We start from the raw sequence: 17,317 nt of genomic DNA on the forward strand, positions 1-17,317 counted from the left end.
TCATGAATAACTTTAGTAGCTTTAACAAGAATACATTTCTTACTTGAATGTTGCTGTTGAATGCTTTGGTGAGGAGATAAACATGGCGGACTGTGTACAGCTCACTCAAGGCGGGATTTATGCAAATAGGGCGGAGTCCATCAGCAGTTGTGGGCAGGGCTTTTTCAATGCAACATCACATTGCATAGATACTGCAAACGGCTTATTCTGAGACACTGCTTATGATTTATGGGGATTAAAAAAAGGAGTGTGTGGATTTTTACCATTATAGGGTGGTTGTGTACCCACACTGACGACATACATTTGTTCAAACACCATGTAAAAGTGAATTTTGCATAATAGGTCCCCTTTAATAAATTGTCTCTCTATATATATATATATTACAATTAATAAAAGTTCAAACAATAAATTAAATTTAAATTAGACTGCTCTGATTTACATATGAATACCTTCATATCACCATGTTATTATAGATTGCTGACTAAAGGAAGACTGAGTCTCCAGAGCATTAGCTTTTCAGACATCAGCAGTTGGGCTGAAGACGAGGTGGCCCTGATACACTTGTGCCTGTGGGTTACAAAAAGACCACAGTTCTTTTTCATTATCTGACTCGCCTCCCCACGGGCACAAACACAGGGGGAAATAAATATATAAACACCCACTCAAATCAAATTAAACTCAGTCACATAACTGCATAATGTAGCAGTACTTTAACATTAAAAACTTTTTCTTGAGGTTTCTTAAGATTTGTGGCAGATTGTGTTTAATTGTTCATGGTGCGCTGTTACAGATCCACTTGTAGCTAAAACTAAAAAGCATTTAAGAGGAAAGTCTTATGAGATTACAACAAAAAATAACATTTAAACTCAGTGGAGGGTATTTTGAAAGTCTTCCTATGTCAATGTAATCTAGATATACTACATTCATTATGTTGTCATTATCATGTGACATACAGTGTCAGTTGCGTCGCTTCACTGCCATTCATAAATAGTAAAGTGTCCATCGAAAGTGCTCTTCAGAATCTCAATGGAAGTAGTAGGTCATCCAGGTACTTTTTGCCTACTATTTTATGAGTACTGTGAATTCAGACATGCTTATTTTGTCACCTACTATATAGTAGTAAAGTATGTGATTTCGGATGCAGCCACACAGTACCAAACCCTTCCCTGTCAGGGAAGTCCTCCAAAAAAAAAAAAATAAATAAATAAAATAAAATAAAATAAAATAAAATAAAATAAAATAAAAAAAAAATAATAAAATTAAATAAAATTAAATAATAAAACAAAATAAAATAAAATAAAATATAAAATAAACCAAAACAAAACAAAATAAACTGAAATTACATTTAAAAAAAAAAAATGTTTTTTTTAAAATAAATAAATACATAAAATAATAAAATAAAATAAAATAAAATAAAATAAAACAAAACAAAAAACAAAATAAATTGAAATGAAATGAAATAAAAAAATATATATATTTAAAAAATAAAATAAAATAAAAAATAGTCACTGGTAAAGCATCTACAATAAAATATTTAGAATTTATATGCATTTTCTATCTGTCTAGGATGTTTCCCTTGCCTGCGGCCCGAGCTGGAAACATAAAACACTAAAATGTATTACCTGACTGTTAATTATGAAAATCTGATATAACTGCAAATAGTAACTCTTCTATAGTTACTGCAGCATTCAGATGAATCATTGGTGAAACTTGACTGAAATCCAAATGTAACCCAAATCAGGCATGTGCAAAATAAAACGATTTTACTGTCTCACATAAATATTGTAATCTACTTGCAACACAAGATTTCTGATACTTAACAGTATTGACTGTTTTTACAAAGCTTGTCGCAGTGCATGCTGGAATTGTCTTCACCACCCAGGATATATCTGATTCTGACATGCAATTTGTTTTGAACAGTCTTCACGTCAAGAGCACTCTTGTGATGCCTTGCTGTGTACGTAGGCAGCTCACTAGGGTTTGGATCAGAGCCATTGCGTCTGGCTGTAGTTGAGAGCTGATTTCCACAGCCATCACATCCTGGTATCCCAGTCTAAAAGTCAAGACAATGATGTAGATGAGAATGTGAACTATTTAATACACCTCCATTCAATAGCACCAGTCTAAATCCACATCACAAAAGGCAAAAGACAGCAATTATGGAGCGTAATGCATCTCTCCCCCTCAGGGACTGAAGGAAGCCCGATTGATGCGTTGACATTTACATGTAATATCACAGCAGATATCTCAAACAGATATGTGAAAATGAGGAGCTTTATGTTACTGAGCACTGAAGAGCAGATTGAGGATTTGGTTTAGAGTTTGAGGGAAATTCAAAATGTCCCAAAATATGTGCTTAAAATTTGCTCAAGGTTTTGCTTTGACCTATATTGACCAGGATCGTCTTACTCTGACAGTTCTCTCTAATAATTCGTCCTTGGGTCTGTCACATTCTCTCGATGTCTTGAGCAGTTCAGAACTGAGAAGGAGAATCACTCTTTCTAATGTCCGAAAATAGGCTTTTAATTCAAAGCAACCCCTTCCATTAACATCATACAGTACGAACTCCTCCGTTTCCATGCAATTCAGATGATTTCATAATTAGCCGATTAATCCAGCGGGAGAGAGAAAGAGAGGAGAGAGATCACTCTGTGATTAATTCAGATCGGAGTCTGGGGAAACAGAGGTCAGTTTTAAATACACCTCTTCAGTGGAGAAGCCACTTATTCAGACGTGTTTGAGATGAACAGTTCTCCCGCGGTCAGTTGTAGCATAAATATTGTGACTAAAGGCAGTAATCTGGCTGCTCAAATAGCTGGTGCTTAACCTAGACAACCTAAATGATGGAAAAGTGGATGAACTTTGTTTTGGCTGAAATAAAATTGCTGGCCACATGAATAATGAGTAGTCACATTTAGGCTTAAGATCATACCACCATACCACAGACGAGATACCAGCAGACATCTTGGAGTGATTTATTTTCTTAAGTCATGTCCTTTTTACTTTTTCTTTCCTTTTTATTAATTTTAACCTATTTTAATTTTTGATTTTATTCATTCATTTCGATTTTATCATTTTTGGTCCATTTAAAATGTATTTATGACCTTAAATTATTTGAATTTAAATTTGTGTATATATTTTTTTTCTTTATTACATCTATATACTTTGTAAGTACTTTGTATTACCACTGTGAAATATGCTTACTAAATACATAATATGCAAAATGTGAAACCTGGATGGATGGATGGATGGATGGATAGACGGATGGATAGATGGATGGATGGTAGATAGATGGATGATACAGTGGACTGACTGACTTACTGACGGACAGACGGATGGATGAACGGACAGACGGATGGATAGATGGATAGACAGATGGATAGTAAATAGATGGATGATATGAGTAGATATATGGATGATACAGCAGATTGATTGATTGGTCGGTCGGTCGATCGATCGGTTGATACAATGGATAGATAGATAGATAGATAGATAGATAGATGATAGATAGATAGATAGATAGATAGATAGATAGATAGATAGATAGATAGATAGATAGATAGATAGATAGATAGATGGATGCATGAGTTGATTGATTGATTGATTGATTGATTTGCCTTGTATTTTTAAAAGTCCCTGAATACCTGATGAATGCTCTCCTATTCTCATGTTTGTTTTCTTACATATAGTATAAAAAGTTTTATAAGCTATACTTTAATCTCTTTGGAATATAATTAAGGACTTTTCCATTGCTTTGCAACCAAATCCCCACATAGCTGCTAACACAGGTGTATTTAGCTTAATTCTTAGCCAAGGGCAATGTTTACCTCTGTTTCAATTTCCAACTGAAATCTAAACATATGATCATTAAAAACATCCCAAGGGGCCAAACTTAGGGCAGCTCTCAAAAACATATCATTCGGTTTAGGAGTTTTCTTGGATATTGCAAGACTTTGACTCACTTTTCTCCCTGTTGGCTGTTTGCAACATCTCACAAACACAGACGCACACAGATAAACAAATGACACACAAGGGCAACATGACTTGCAGACCAAGACTAATTAACTCCCTTTCCCAAACAAATTACTGCTTAGGAATTGCTACATCTGGGATCTGGCTCGAAAGCATAAAGGGGACAACCACAGCGAAGAGTGATGCGACAGCCTGCCAGGGAATTATGGAAGCAAATGGGAGTGATACACAGCTGCCAAGACGCACCTACAGAAATAGATGTGGCGTTCATGAGCCAAACTGACTATGCTCAAGCCAAGAGCCGGCCTGCATTCACAGAAACTGCCCTTAGCCAATGATCGGAGATCAAGCTCATTTTCTGGCATGTAATATTTGGGATTGTAGCTTAATAAGGATGGAAATGGAAAGCATTGCAATCTATACTAAAGTCAACATGAAACATCATCTGCAACCTCATTTACACATTAAAGGGTTCCTTGAATATGATTTCACTTTTTTTAAACTTTAGTTAGTGTGTAATGTTGCTGTTTGATCATAAACAACATCTGCAAAGTTACAACGCTCAAAGTTTAATGCAAAGGGAGATATTTTCTTTTACAGAATTCGCTTTTTAAGGACTACAACAAACTGGTATGGACTACAACAAGCTTCTTCCTGGGTTGGTGACATCACAAACCCCAAAATTTACATAAACCCTGCCCCAGAGAACACGCAACAAAGGGGTTGAGGCCATGTTGGGCTGCTTTAGAGAAGAGGAAGAGTTGCTGTAGTAGAGTGTTGTTGCCATCCTGTCATTTTACGCCGGACTGCTTCACAAATGAGGGTCAATTCAACACTGGATTTGCACAAAAGATTAACATGACGGCACATGCTAGACGATGAGTTGAATCAACTCCACAGCAACTACATAAATTTATCCACTAACCATTCAGAAACGTCCAGATGCATTCTAAAAGTTGTAACTTCTTCCTGAGTCTCTCCATCAGTGTCGACTCCGGTTTGAACAATGTAAGGCTGAACACTGTTACTGACAATCCTCATTTTGGCTGTGTGAGATTCTCCTGCTTTGTTGTTGTTGAGCAACCGAAGCGCGAGCTGTTAAAGCTCCGCCCTCTTCTGGAAAGGGGGCCGGGAGCTCATTTGCATTTAAAGCAGGCACAAAAATGTTGTGTTTTTGCTCACACCCAAATAGGGGCAAATTTGACAAGCTATAATAAATGATCTGTGGGGTATTTTGAGCTGAAACTTCACAGACACATTCTGGAGACACCAAAGACTTATATTGTATCTTGTAAAAGGGACATTATAGGTCCATTTTAACATACATTTCCAGGCAGGTGGTTGGAGAAAAGCTGTTGAAAAAGTAAAAAGAATCTGTCACATCAGACATCTTCATTCTAATTATGAAATATATATATATATATATATATATATATATATATATACACGGACCATATATAATTGGACTATGAAAAATATTTATTTGGAATAAGTATTTGTGCACCAGTGTTGTAATTTTTAACTAAAACTATTAAAAAATCAAAATTGAAATATGAAATAAATTAAGTGTAAAGTATAAATGGCAACTAACTGAAACAAATAAGTTGAAGTACACTATAAAAAAATGCTGGATTGTTTCAATCCATGGGGCAATCCATATGGACAAGCTGGTTGGGTTTGTCCATATTTGACCCAATGGGTTGAAACAACCCAGCAATTTTTAGAGTGTAATAAAACTAATACTGAAATAAACATAAATTAAAGATATATAGAAATATGTTTTTTAATATATAAAAAATTGCACATAAAAAAATCTAAAACATCCACTAAAATTAAATTGTTCATAAATTTAGACAATGAAAACATTAATTTGAAAAAAAAAAAAAAAAATGAATTGTGCGTCAGTGTTATTAAATTTAACTAAAACTAAAACTATTAAAAAATACTGTAATTATTAAAAACTATAACATTTTCGGTGTTAAAAAAAAAAGCTGAAATAACTTAAAAATGTAAACAAAAATGAAACTTTAAAAACTTAGATGAAAAATGTTGGCTTTTCAACACTCTAAAAATGATGTGAAATTATGGCACACGTCGAACTGATATCTTAATGAAGTACGTGTGCTATAGCAGGTTAGTCAAAGGCCAGCCATCACAAAATGTGACTTGGTCAGGATGAGTAGATTAGGCCCCGATTGAGCCGCGACCTTCATCCATTTCCAGCTCAGTGTGCGCGTGCATTAAGAGCGAAGATATGAGAGCGAAACCGGAGAGTGTCGTCTCGCCGAGAAGCCAGACACATTTGCATCTTAAAAAACACAATAGTGATGGTGCATGCATAATGGTGCTGAGCAGATGGAGATGAGCTTGAACGCTTTGAAAGATTACATTTCTTCAAAAACACAGAGAAAATGTCAGGTCGTGATGAATAAACAGAGACACTGTGGCGAAACTACACAGATCTAGACTTTGATCTTGGCAGCGATACTTTGTTAGCACCGCTACACAATGGCTGTGCACAAAATTACAACCTGTATGAAGAAGAAAACGGTTCAAACATCTCTCATGAGAAATGCATTATGGGTTGTCTGTGCAGAATAATGCTGGGTTTATAGGATTAGCGCTGTGTGGTGCAAAATCGACGGCATTTTGGCAAAGCTAACGCCTCGGTTTAACCTTGCTAGCCCAACGAACACCCTTGAGACCTCTTTATCCAGTTCAGCTCCACCAGCGAGGATACATTTCTGTCCTCTAAACCGCTCCCTTAGGGGTGTCAGCCGACATCCGAGAGCCTTTTCCCTCCTCCCAGCAGAGCGCGGACTCAAGCTAGCGTCATTACTAAGAAAAGAGGAGAAATGCCCTCCAAGCATAATTACTGTGGATCTCAGTGCCGAGCCTTATCTCTGAATTAGTCGTAATTGTGAGAACTGTGATAAGCCAGAACTGTGGGGAAGAGGAATAAAAGAAATGTGAGCCAAGTTCTCCGTGTGCATAGCTAAGGGGCGTTATTAGCATAATGGACATGTTCAGTTGAGAACGAAGTGCAAACTGGGTGTTTTAAGAGTTCACGGCTGGATATCTGTATTATGGGGTGACCGTATTCAGATAAAGCTCTGGGAAAATGGTTAGAAGAGCACTCGATATAGACTCGCTTTTCCTAAGAGTCATAAAGGAAGCAGTAGGGGGCGAGTGCTAGTGCTATATGTTTGTCATTCTATGAAACGAATTCACTCTAGAAATCACCTTAACAAAATGAAGTTTCCAACATTTTAAATAACACTCTCAGAAAAATGTCTTTTTGTCATTATAAAACAAACATTTAAAGGATTATTTCACTTTAACTTAGACGTAAGTAGAATCCGTATGGCCATTTGGCCGGAAGCTAATTGTTTAACATTATAACGTGTTAAATATATGGATATTTTTCTTACACAAATGCATCGCTTTGCTTCAGAAGGCCTTTATTAACCCCCCGGAGCCAAGTGGAGTATGTTTATGATGGATTGATGTACTTTTTTGAGCTTCAAACCGGTGGTTTCCATTCATTGCTGTTATAAAGCTTGGGAGCATCAGGGTGATTATTAATATAACTCAGAATGTGTTCGTCTGAAAGAAGAAAGTCACATACACCTAGGAGGGTGAGTAAATCATGGAGTAATTTTCATTTTAAAGTGAACTAATCCTTTGCTAATGTTACAATTAAGCTATGAAAACCTGTGTGTGTGTGTATATATATATATATATATAAAGCAGATTCATTATATATTTTATTTATTTTACTTTTATTAGTTTTATTATTAACATTTTGATCAGAGAATTTCTTCAGGATTTTTTTAATTATTTTTATTGTTTTTTGTTTTTTTTTTGACTGACGCATTTTATTATGGGATATTTTTTTAAAACAACTTCTATGACCAGCTATAGAGACTGGATATACATATTTTACAGAATAAGTTTATAATTAGTATAAAATGTAGGCTATATATTTAACAACAATGACAGTAATAAAACATTTTAATTTTAAACATTATTTATTTATTTATTTTTAATTTATGCCATAGAATGTTTTAAGCATGGCTTTTTTTTTCTTTTTCTTTTTTTTTTTATGACATTAAAACCAAATTAATGACTAAATATTTGAAGAAATATTAAAGAAAACTCTTAGTTGGCCTTTGTTATGAAAAACTTTTATTTTATTTTATTTTTTTGAAGTGCAGTTCAACAAATGTTGACACACATGGTGCCTCCTTCCAGGAACGACTGTACTGAAAGGTATATGCACTCTATACTGTACGCCGCCTTATAGTGGTCTCTTTTATATACACGCTACTGCAAGTGTGGGAGTTTTGAGCGAAGGCACTGGGGAAAGTGCCCTTGGGAAGTGTGTCGTATGTGTGCGTGTGTGTGTGTGTGTGTGCGTGCGTGTGTGTCCACAGGCCCTCACAATGGGCTTCAGTCTGCAGGGGCTCGGTAGGTGAACTGATGAAAATGTTTGATGTCAGCTCTGAGCCGCTGTGATTAACACAGTCAGGGTTTCCGTATCTGAAAAGTGCAGCGATTATACTTCAAACACAAACCCACGCACAAATCTATGAGAAAATACAGGTGTTCATGGCTCTATAAACCAGTTTGCGCACACTGCTGTTACACCAACACTCCCAGATCTATTGCTGCTTACCTAGACAAATGATAGTTATTAACTCAGTATTCTCTGCTAAACGGACCATAAATGTGACACTGATATCGCATCTCAAGTGTTTTCTCCTCTAAACAAGGATATGAAACAGGTTTGTAGATCTGATACTGCTTTTTCATCAAAATACTACTGGCAATGGTGAGGGAACTCACAGAACGTTTTGCATTTCCATTGACAACTACTAACTATAGCAGCCGATCGGTCTTGTTTCATCAGATGTGTTTTCTCATTTCCACTGACAACTACTAACTGTGTTCCAACATAACCTACCCAAACAAACAAGAAACATGTCAAACTTCATTTAGTCTTACTTGTGGTTTTGAAAACATATTTTTCAGCAATTTTACATGTAAATGAAGTAGAATTAGATATATTAAAAAAAAAAAATATATATATATATATATATATATATATAAATAATCAAGCCCCTTGGCCCGTAAGTAAATTCAGTTATGAAGCATTTTGAAGCCATTCAAGCTCGAATTACCAAATTTTTTATGTTCAGTGATGTGGAAATAAACATTTTTACACTTTTATTAAATAATCTGATACAATAATGTCTTAAATTAACAACAATACATTGCATATATTGATATATCCACTGAATATTGAGTAACTGATTAGCATATCATGCAAATTCAACTGACGATTCTACTGATTCGGGATTGAACAACAATTCAACTAAGAATTCAACTGACAGTTTTACTGATCTGAGACCAGCTGGTCTGGTGTAAATACAAATTTTCCATCACACAACCACTTTTTCTCAGGCGGTAACATGTATGGAATGGGGCCAGATTTCTCCTTGGCTCCAATACGGTCACCGTGATTATGCCAAGTAAGACATGTTCCTGAGTCAACATATTTTGTTGATCCTGGAACAACGTTCCCATCCAAAAATATAGTCCTAAACCAATCCCTACCCCTAAATCTGTCACGTCTGTTTTGTGGTTTTGTTTCAAGTTTATGTTTTCAGGTCTTTTATTTTGTAGTTTTCATAGTCATGGTTCCTGTTTGTCATGTGATTCCCTGTTCCCCTCAGTGATCCTGTCATATGCTTCCCCTGTTCATGTGTCATGTTCTGATTGGTTCCCTTGATTCACGTGTCAGGTTCTCAATAGGCTTGTTCAAGATGCATCGGCGCTGCACATACCAATCGGCATATGACATCAATGTACCGAGAGCGATTCAAAAACATGAGTCGTTTTCTCTCCAATCGCTCTCGCGGTACTTTGATGTCATACGCCGATCGGTCTGCGCAGCGCCGACGCATCTCGAACGAGCCTATTGGTTCTTGTTTCATCAGTTGTGTTTTCTCATTGGTTCATTGTTGTATTGTGTCCAGGTGTTTCTCGTTTAGTCATTAGTCCTTGTGTATTTAAGCTCTCTTGTTTGCCTAGTTACCTTGGCATTGATGTATTGATGTTGTATTGATATTGTAACCCGCTGTTAGTGAGTCCAGTGTTTACAAGTCTAGCTCACATTTATGCTCACGTCTATGCTCTAAGTCAAATTTACTTCAGTCATTGTCTTGTTTTGTTCACCTTGGATTATATAAATAAACTGCACATAGGTTCTGCATTCAACTTGACCTCAGTGGACTACTTAAAAATCTAACCCTACCCATAACTTTTCCCTAAAATGATAGGTAATAGAGGGAAATGGTAGATGAATAACACTGATGTAGAAGCAACTAACACTTGTTGTAAGCCTAAACTTGACATAAACTGTAAACTTGTCCCTCAAATCTGATTGGTTGATTGGAATGTTGTTCCAGGATCAACATCTTTCATTCCAGTCTTTCGTTCTACTTGGTGAAATGACGTTCACCGCTCTGATACCATGACGGATGTGAGAAAGGTGCATGTGATCTGCTTTCCCCATGCAGTGAATCTAAAGTGCTTAAGATGAAATACAGATGGTACATGTGGTAAACCATGTGAAAAATCATTTGGGCTGTGCAGAGTCTCAGCTACAGTTGAGTTACTCTCCATTTGCTTGAATTTTGAGCAGTGACAGAAACAAATGGCATAGGCCTATATGTTATGTCATCGAGGATAATTGTTGTATGAGCAAAGGAAATTAACGAGCCATGGAGACTTGTTAGGCATTAACTAGGTAATTATATAGAGTGTGCCATAGATTTCCTTTCTAGACTTAATGTATTAATTACAATTAAGTTCCTGAGCTCTCAGTGGATTCTACCGAAGCTTAGCTTTATGCTGGTCTATGATACTTTTAACTCCTAAAGATGAGAGTGGTCAAAAAAGCACTAAAATAAAATACATAAATATATATATTAAAAATAATATATATATATTTCATTCACTCACTATTGTTTGCTGTGATAAATGCCAATAGGTCAGCCATACAAAGTTTGTATCCACTAAAAAAAAATGTTTTTGCCAGTAAAACTTAAAATTCATATATAAGATGTCCTTTTATTCTTTTTTCATTTTGTCTGTCCCTCTTTTGTCTCTCTTAACTCCAAGTCCAGTTGGCATGATTCTCCGCATGACTCCCAAATTTCTGAATTATTAATTTAGCCCTCATCAATCATTCGCAGAGCTGAAATCTTTATGTATTAAGAAAAATGAAATTGAATAATTTATTCAAGGCTGAACACAAGCTATTTCAGGAATGACCTTTACTGGAAGATAGCCAAGACATATAAGTTGAATGGTCTGGAGAAGATTATCATTTAGTCATATTTTTAGCATGTTAGATCTTTTGTAAGTCCATCATATGTGTTTAGCTTTGTTTGCTGCTCATCTGTGGGATTTGTGGCACAAAGCCTTTCAGCAAAAGCCTTGGTTTTCCTCTGATGTTTCTCTTAAAGAATCCAGTTTCTCCATTCCTAATGGGAATTCTGGGAACATCTTGTGCAAGAAATGAATATGCAAATATCTAGCCAAGATAATCAATCAAGAACGGAACAAGAAAGCACACATGATGAGCTCATTAGGAATAAATTGACAAGTTTGTCTTTTAATAAATCTTTAACAGCTCTCTAAAATAACTGAAAGAATGTCTAAACATATTGCATGCCAGATAAATTGACTTGAGAACCAAAATTCAGTACAATCATAATATTTTAATCTAATTGTCAGTGTTGACAGAAAAAAAAAAAAAAAAAGACTTTGGAAATGCTAGGACATGCTGTGAGATTCCTCACACATGCTACAGATTAATAGGACTTTGTCATCACTTGGGTTCAATGTCACTCTCATTCAAGGCACCAAACCATGAAATGGACCCTTACTGGCCTTTCTCAGTATTATTAAACGATAAAGAGTTCAATTCCAACATGAACTCCGAGTGCTGGTTCCATTTCATTCACTATTGTTTGCTGTGATCAAGGCCAATAGGTCAGCCATACAGCCAGGGAAGTCAGGCACCCATTTTTATACACACTACCGTTCAAAAGTGTTCAGCGAGGCTGCATTTATTGCATAAAATACAGTAAAAACTGTGAAATATTTTTCCAATTTCCAATTTAAAATAACATATTTCTAATTGAATATACTGTAAATTGTAATTTATTCCTGTGATGGAAAAGTTAAATTTTTAGACAGCCACTACTCAGAAATCATTTTAAAATGCTGAGTTCGTGATCAAATAAAAATTCGGTAACAATTTATTTTAGGGTCCAATTCTCACTATGAACTATAGTTGCTTATTAGCATGCATATTACTAGGATATTGGTTGTTTATTAGTATTTATAAAGCAGATATTAATGTCTTATTCTGCATGACCTTATTCTACATCCTCAGTCCTACCCAATACCTAAAATTAACAACTACCTTACTAACTATTAATAAGCAGTAAATTAGGAATTTATTGAGGCAAAAGTTGTAGTTAATAGTGAATACATGTTCCCTATACTGAAGTGTTACCAACAATTCTTATTATTATCAATGTTGAAAACAGTTATGCTGCTTAATATTTATGTGGAAAGTGATACTTTTTTTCCCCTCAGGATTCTTTGAAAAGTTCAAAAGAATGGCATATCTTTACTTTCACCATCATAGTTCATTTCCGCCACACTGTTTAAGACAAACCATTTTTGGTCACACTTTAGGGTCCAATTCTCACTATTAAGTTAATTAACTAACTATTAACTATGACGTTTGCCTCAATAAACTCCTAATTACTGCTTATTAATAGGTACTTTATAAGTACTAATAAACAGACAATATTCTAGTAATATGCATGCTAATAAGCAACTAGTTAATAGTGAGAATTGAACCCTAAACTAAAGTGTTACCAATTCTACTATAATTGCTTAAATATAGTTAATTATCAAAATAAAACTTAATTGCCTTAAACAGTGGCTTACAAATCTGGTTCTGATACTTCTGCATAAAGGTATACCATCCAAAGCATCCCCCATACAATCTCTAGCCAACATTTGAAGAAGATCTCTTTCTCCTGGAGCCAATGTAGTATCCTCTGAGAACTTCACAGACACCCATCAGCAAAGCCTGAGGGACAAAAACAATTAGCATCTCTAATTAGTGTACTAAATCACATTTGAACATGCTTCCCATTGATGTGATTGACTGAGGCTGAATTACCAGAGGCTTTAGTTGAACGCCCACCTATAAAAGAATTTACTGCAGAGCCTGGCAGCCACCCAGTGTGTAAATAAATCTCTGGGAATGGCCGTCGTTTTTTAGCCCTGCTAAAGCCCCGGAGGGCACATCACTCTGGGGGTTCGGCCCTCTTCAATATTTAAGCAGCTTAAAGAAGTTCATTAGAGAACTCTGATCGGTCAATAATATCCAGTCAAATCAATGAAGCTTGCAATACTGCTAACAGTCAGTGCTTTGAGTGGATCTGAATTTCAACGGAAAAGAACCGGTGCATCCGTTTATGATTCCTTTCTTGGCATTGGCAGTTGGAGATGCATTATTGCCAGAAATCAATGTCAATGGCTCATCAAAACCTCCTCATGTCAAGAACCGGGTGAAAATATGCAGTCGTACAAAAGCCACCAAGCGAGCCTCGTCACCAAAACAAAGAAACGGTGCTGTGTTTTATTAAACAGATAAGCAGAGGAGCGAAAATGAAATTGACTGAGAAAAAGCCTGTTTTCTGAACTAAAGAGGCTGAGAGCTTTTCTCATGACATTATTCTACCCGTATGACAGTGACAAAAGAAATATTAGCATCTCGGAAAAGATAACCCTTATTTTGATCAAGGGTGAAAATGAAAAACATATCCTTGTCCGTCTAGGTGCATTCAAGGTTTCCTTTCATGACAGTGCAGTGTCATCTAGTTAGGTCAAATAAATGAAATGAAATAAAATAAAATAAAATAAAATAAAATAAAATCCATTCAAATTCCATCCATCCATATATCCATCCATCCACTGTATCCATCCATCCATTGTTTCCATCTATTGTTTCCATCCATCCATCATCCATCCATCCATCCATCCATCCATCCATCCAATGTTTCCATCTGTTGTTTCCATCCATCCATCCATCAATTGTATCCATCCATCCATCCATTGTATCATCAGTCCATCCATTGTATCCATACATCCATTGTTTCCATCCATCCATCCATCCATCGTATCCATACATCCATTATTTCCATCTATTGTTTCCATCCATCCATCCATTATTTCCATCTATTGTTTCCATCCATCCATCAATTGTATCCATCCATCCATCTATCCATCCATCCATCCATACATCCATTATTTCCATCTATTGTTTCCATCCATCCATCAATTGTATCCATCCATCCATCTATCCATCCATCCATCATCCATTGTTTCCATCCATCAATTCATTGTTTCCATCCATCTATCCATCCATCCATCCATCCATCCATCCATCCATCCATCCATCATCCATTGTTTCCATCCATCAATTCATTGTTTCCATCCATCCAGCCATTGTATTCATCCATCCATCCATCCATCCATCCATATATCCATCCATTCATCCATCCATCCATCCATCCATATTTTATTTTTTTATTTTATTTTATTTTATTTTATTTTATTTTATTTTATTTTATTTCATTTTAATAACCAAGGTTATCATCATTAACTAAAACTATTAAAAACAATTCTGTTGATTTAAATAAAGCTGAAATAAAATAAAAAACACTAAAATAAAAATAGTTTAAGCATTAAAATTAATAAATAAAATACACATTTATTAAATAAAATGACAAAATCACATGACGAAATTACTAAAAAGTAAACTAACATGAAAACTCAATAAATATATATATATATAAGATATTTCAAAATATTAATAAAACTATGATAAATCAGATAAAAACTAAAATACATAAATAAGGATTTTATGAGTTTTCCATGTTTTCCAAATCTTGACATGAAAGTGATGCAAAACCTAAAACGTAATCAAACTGTGATCAAACTTACCAAGTTCAAGCCATATTGAAGACGATTCCAATCAATAACTGACTTATCGGCATATTCTGTAAAAAAATTAATTTCATGATTTGTTATCACAACATTTTTTCTTTTGTCAAAGCAGCTTCAATAATTAATGTGGTTGAGATAACATAATATTTTGAGTTTCTGTTGATTAAACCAATCACCTTCATTGTATTAACTCAAATTTTAAGGCAACCAGGTGACTTACTTTTTTAAGTTAATCCAACAATTATTTTTTACAGTGTAGTTGCCATCTTATCACTATGATTGGAAAATCGGCCTATGATATTCTGGTCTCCAGATATGGCTTGCATGAGTTATGTACCAAAATGTCATACTTTGGGTTAGAGGTTTGTTCTTTACGTATGAGCAATAGTTACAGTGATGCTAACCTTGAATACGTGAATAATGACATAACAAATGTAAATACAACAAGATTAACAGGCAACTCTTTGTACAGAAAAGCCTGTGATGCCAAAAGACCATTAAGATCTCTATCAGTGTTCTTTCACGTGTATTGTTGGAATGAAGAGAGCTAACAGACCTCCTTTTGTTGCTCAGCCTAAACCTGTCAGCAGATAAACAAAGGCTGGCGTAGTTCTGCGGAGGTTCCCCCTGTCTCCGTATAGATGACTAACCATGTGGGTGAAAACCTCCCTCATCCATTCTCACCGGCAGAGGTCCCGATCCAGAAGACAATAGCAATTTAAAGATAGCATCTTCACAAGGGATATGCTCACACTAACAAGAGCGATGTCCTCTAAAACTACATCAGCGTCGGGCTTCGGTTCACCAGCCCGAGGACCAGCTGCACATTCAGCCAGTACAGATGTTGGCTGTGTGATATTTGATGGCCCGCTCTTATATCAAGTGCTTCAGTTTCAGGCTCAAAAGGTCAGTTTGTTTGCGGGTGTGTGTACGTGTGTGGCTGGAAGCTGTGCGTCTGTGCTTGCGTATGAATCAGGCCGAGTTTCCTCGCTGTGCTTCATTAAGCCACAGGCGGAGAGATCTACGGCTACACTGAAATGTTACACTTGGCTATTTGAACTCCTTACGGTCAGTTGAAGCTGTTGAACAGCAGTAGTGAGTGAGGAGATCAGCCTTTACTTGTTGGAGCCCTACCTTCAAAGCTGAACTACTGTTAACTGTGTATGGTGTGAAATTGTGAAAATAATCAATATTAAAGGGATAGAAAATGAAAATTCTGTCATCATTTACTCACCCTCAAGTTGTTCCAAAACAGTATGAATTTCTTCTACTGAACATAAAAGAAGATGCTTTGAAGAATATAGATAACCAAACAGTTCATAGACCCCATTGACTTGCATAGTATGGAAAAAAAAATCTATCCACCCATCCCTCCATCAGTCCATCAACCCATCCATTGTATCCATCCATCCATCCATCCATCCATCCATCCATCCATTGTTTCCATCCATCCATCCATTGTTTCCATCCATCCATCCATCCATCCATCCATCCATTGTTTCCATCCATCCATCCATCTTTCCATCATCCATCCATTGTTTCCATCCAGCCATCCATTGTTTCCATCCATCCATCCATCCATCCATCCATCCATCCATCCATCCATCCATTGTTTCCATCCATCCATCTTTCCATCATCCATCCATCCATCCATCCATCCATTCATTGTTTCCATCCATCCATTGTTTTGATCCATCCATCCATCCATTTTATATATATATATATATATATATATCTGTCCATCCATTGTTCCCATCCATCCATCATCCACTGTTTCCATCCTTCCATCTATCCATCCATCCATCCATTATATCCATCCATCCATCCATCTATTGTTTCCATCCATCCATCCATCCATCCATCCATCCATCCATCCATCCATCCATCCATTGTTTCCATCCATCCATCCATTGTTTCCATCCATCCATCCATCCATCATCGATTGTTTCCATCCATCCATTGTTTCCATCTATCCATTGTATCATCCATCCATCCATCCATCCATCGTGCTTTTGAAACTTTTTTTTTTTTTTTTAGAATTTTAAAACAATATGTTGTCAAGCAATTATTCAAAGTTTGTCTTTACTTTTCTTTTTTTAAAAATAAAATACAAACCCGATTCCAAAAAAGTTGGGACACTGTACAAATTGTGAATAAAAAAGGAATGCAATAATTTACAAATCTCATAAACTTATATTTTATTCACAATAGAATATAGATAACATATCAAATGTTGAAA

The 17,317-nt window shown here is 35.8% G+C and overlaps 1 protein-coding gene and 1 long non-coding RNA gene across 8 annotated transcripts in view; both read right to left on the reverse strand.

The window, feature by feature from the left end:
• erbb4a (erb-b2 receptor tyrosine kinase 4a) overlaps positions 1–17,317 on the reverse strand; it is a 581,429-nt gene that overhangs the window by 515,105 nt on the left and 49,007 nt on the right. The gene's annotated exons all lie outside the window — the stretch shown is intronic.
• On the reverse strand, positions 11,470–15,903 carry LOC127510923 (uncharacterized). Its single transcript, XR_007929787.1, has 3 exons — positions 15,635–15,903; positions 15,076–15,131; positions 11,470–13,153 (listed from the first exon to the last, which is right to left on the reverse strand). It is a non-coding gene; the product is annotated as an uncharacterized LOC127510923 (long non-coding RNA).

The sequence above is a fragment of the Ctenopharyngodon idella genome, chromosome 1 (genome assembly GCF_019924925.1).
Source record: "Ctenopharyngodon idella isolate HZGC_01 chromosome 1, HZGC01, whole genome shotgun sequence".
In the NCBI taxonomy this organism is placed as follows: Eukaryota; Metazoa; Chordata; class Actinopteri; order Cypriniformes; family Xenocyprididae; genus Ctenopharyngodon; species Ctenopharyngodon idella.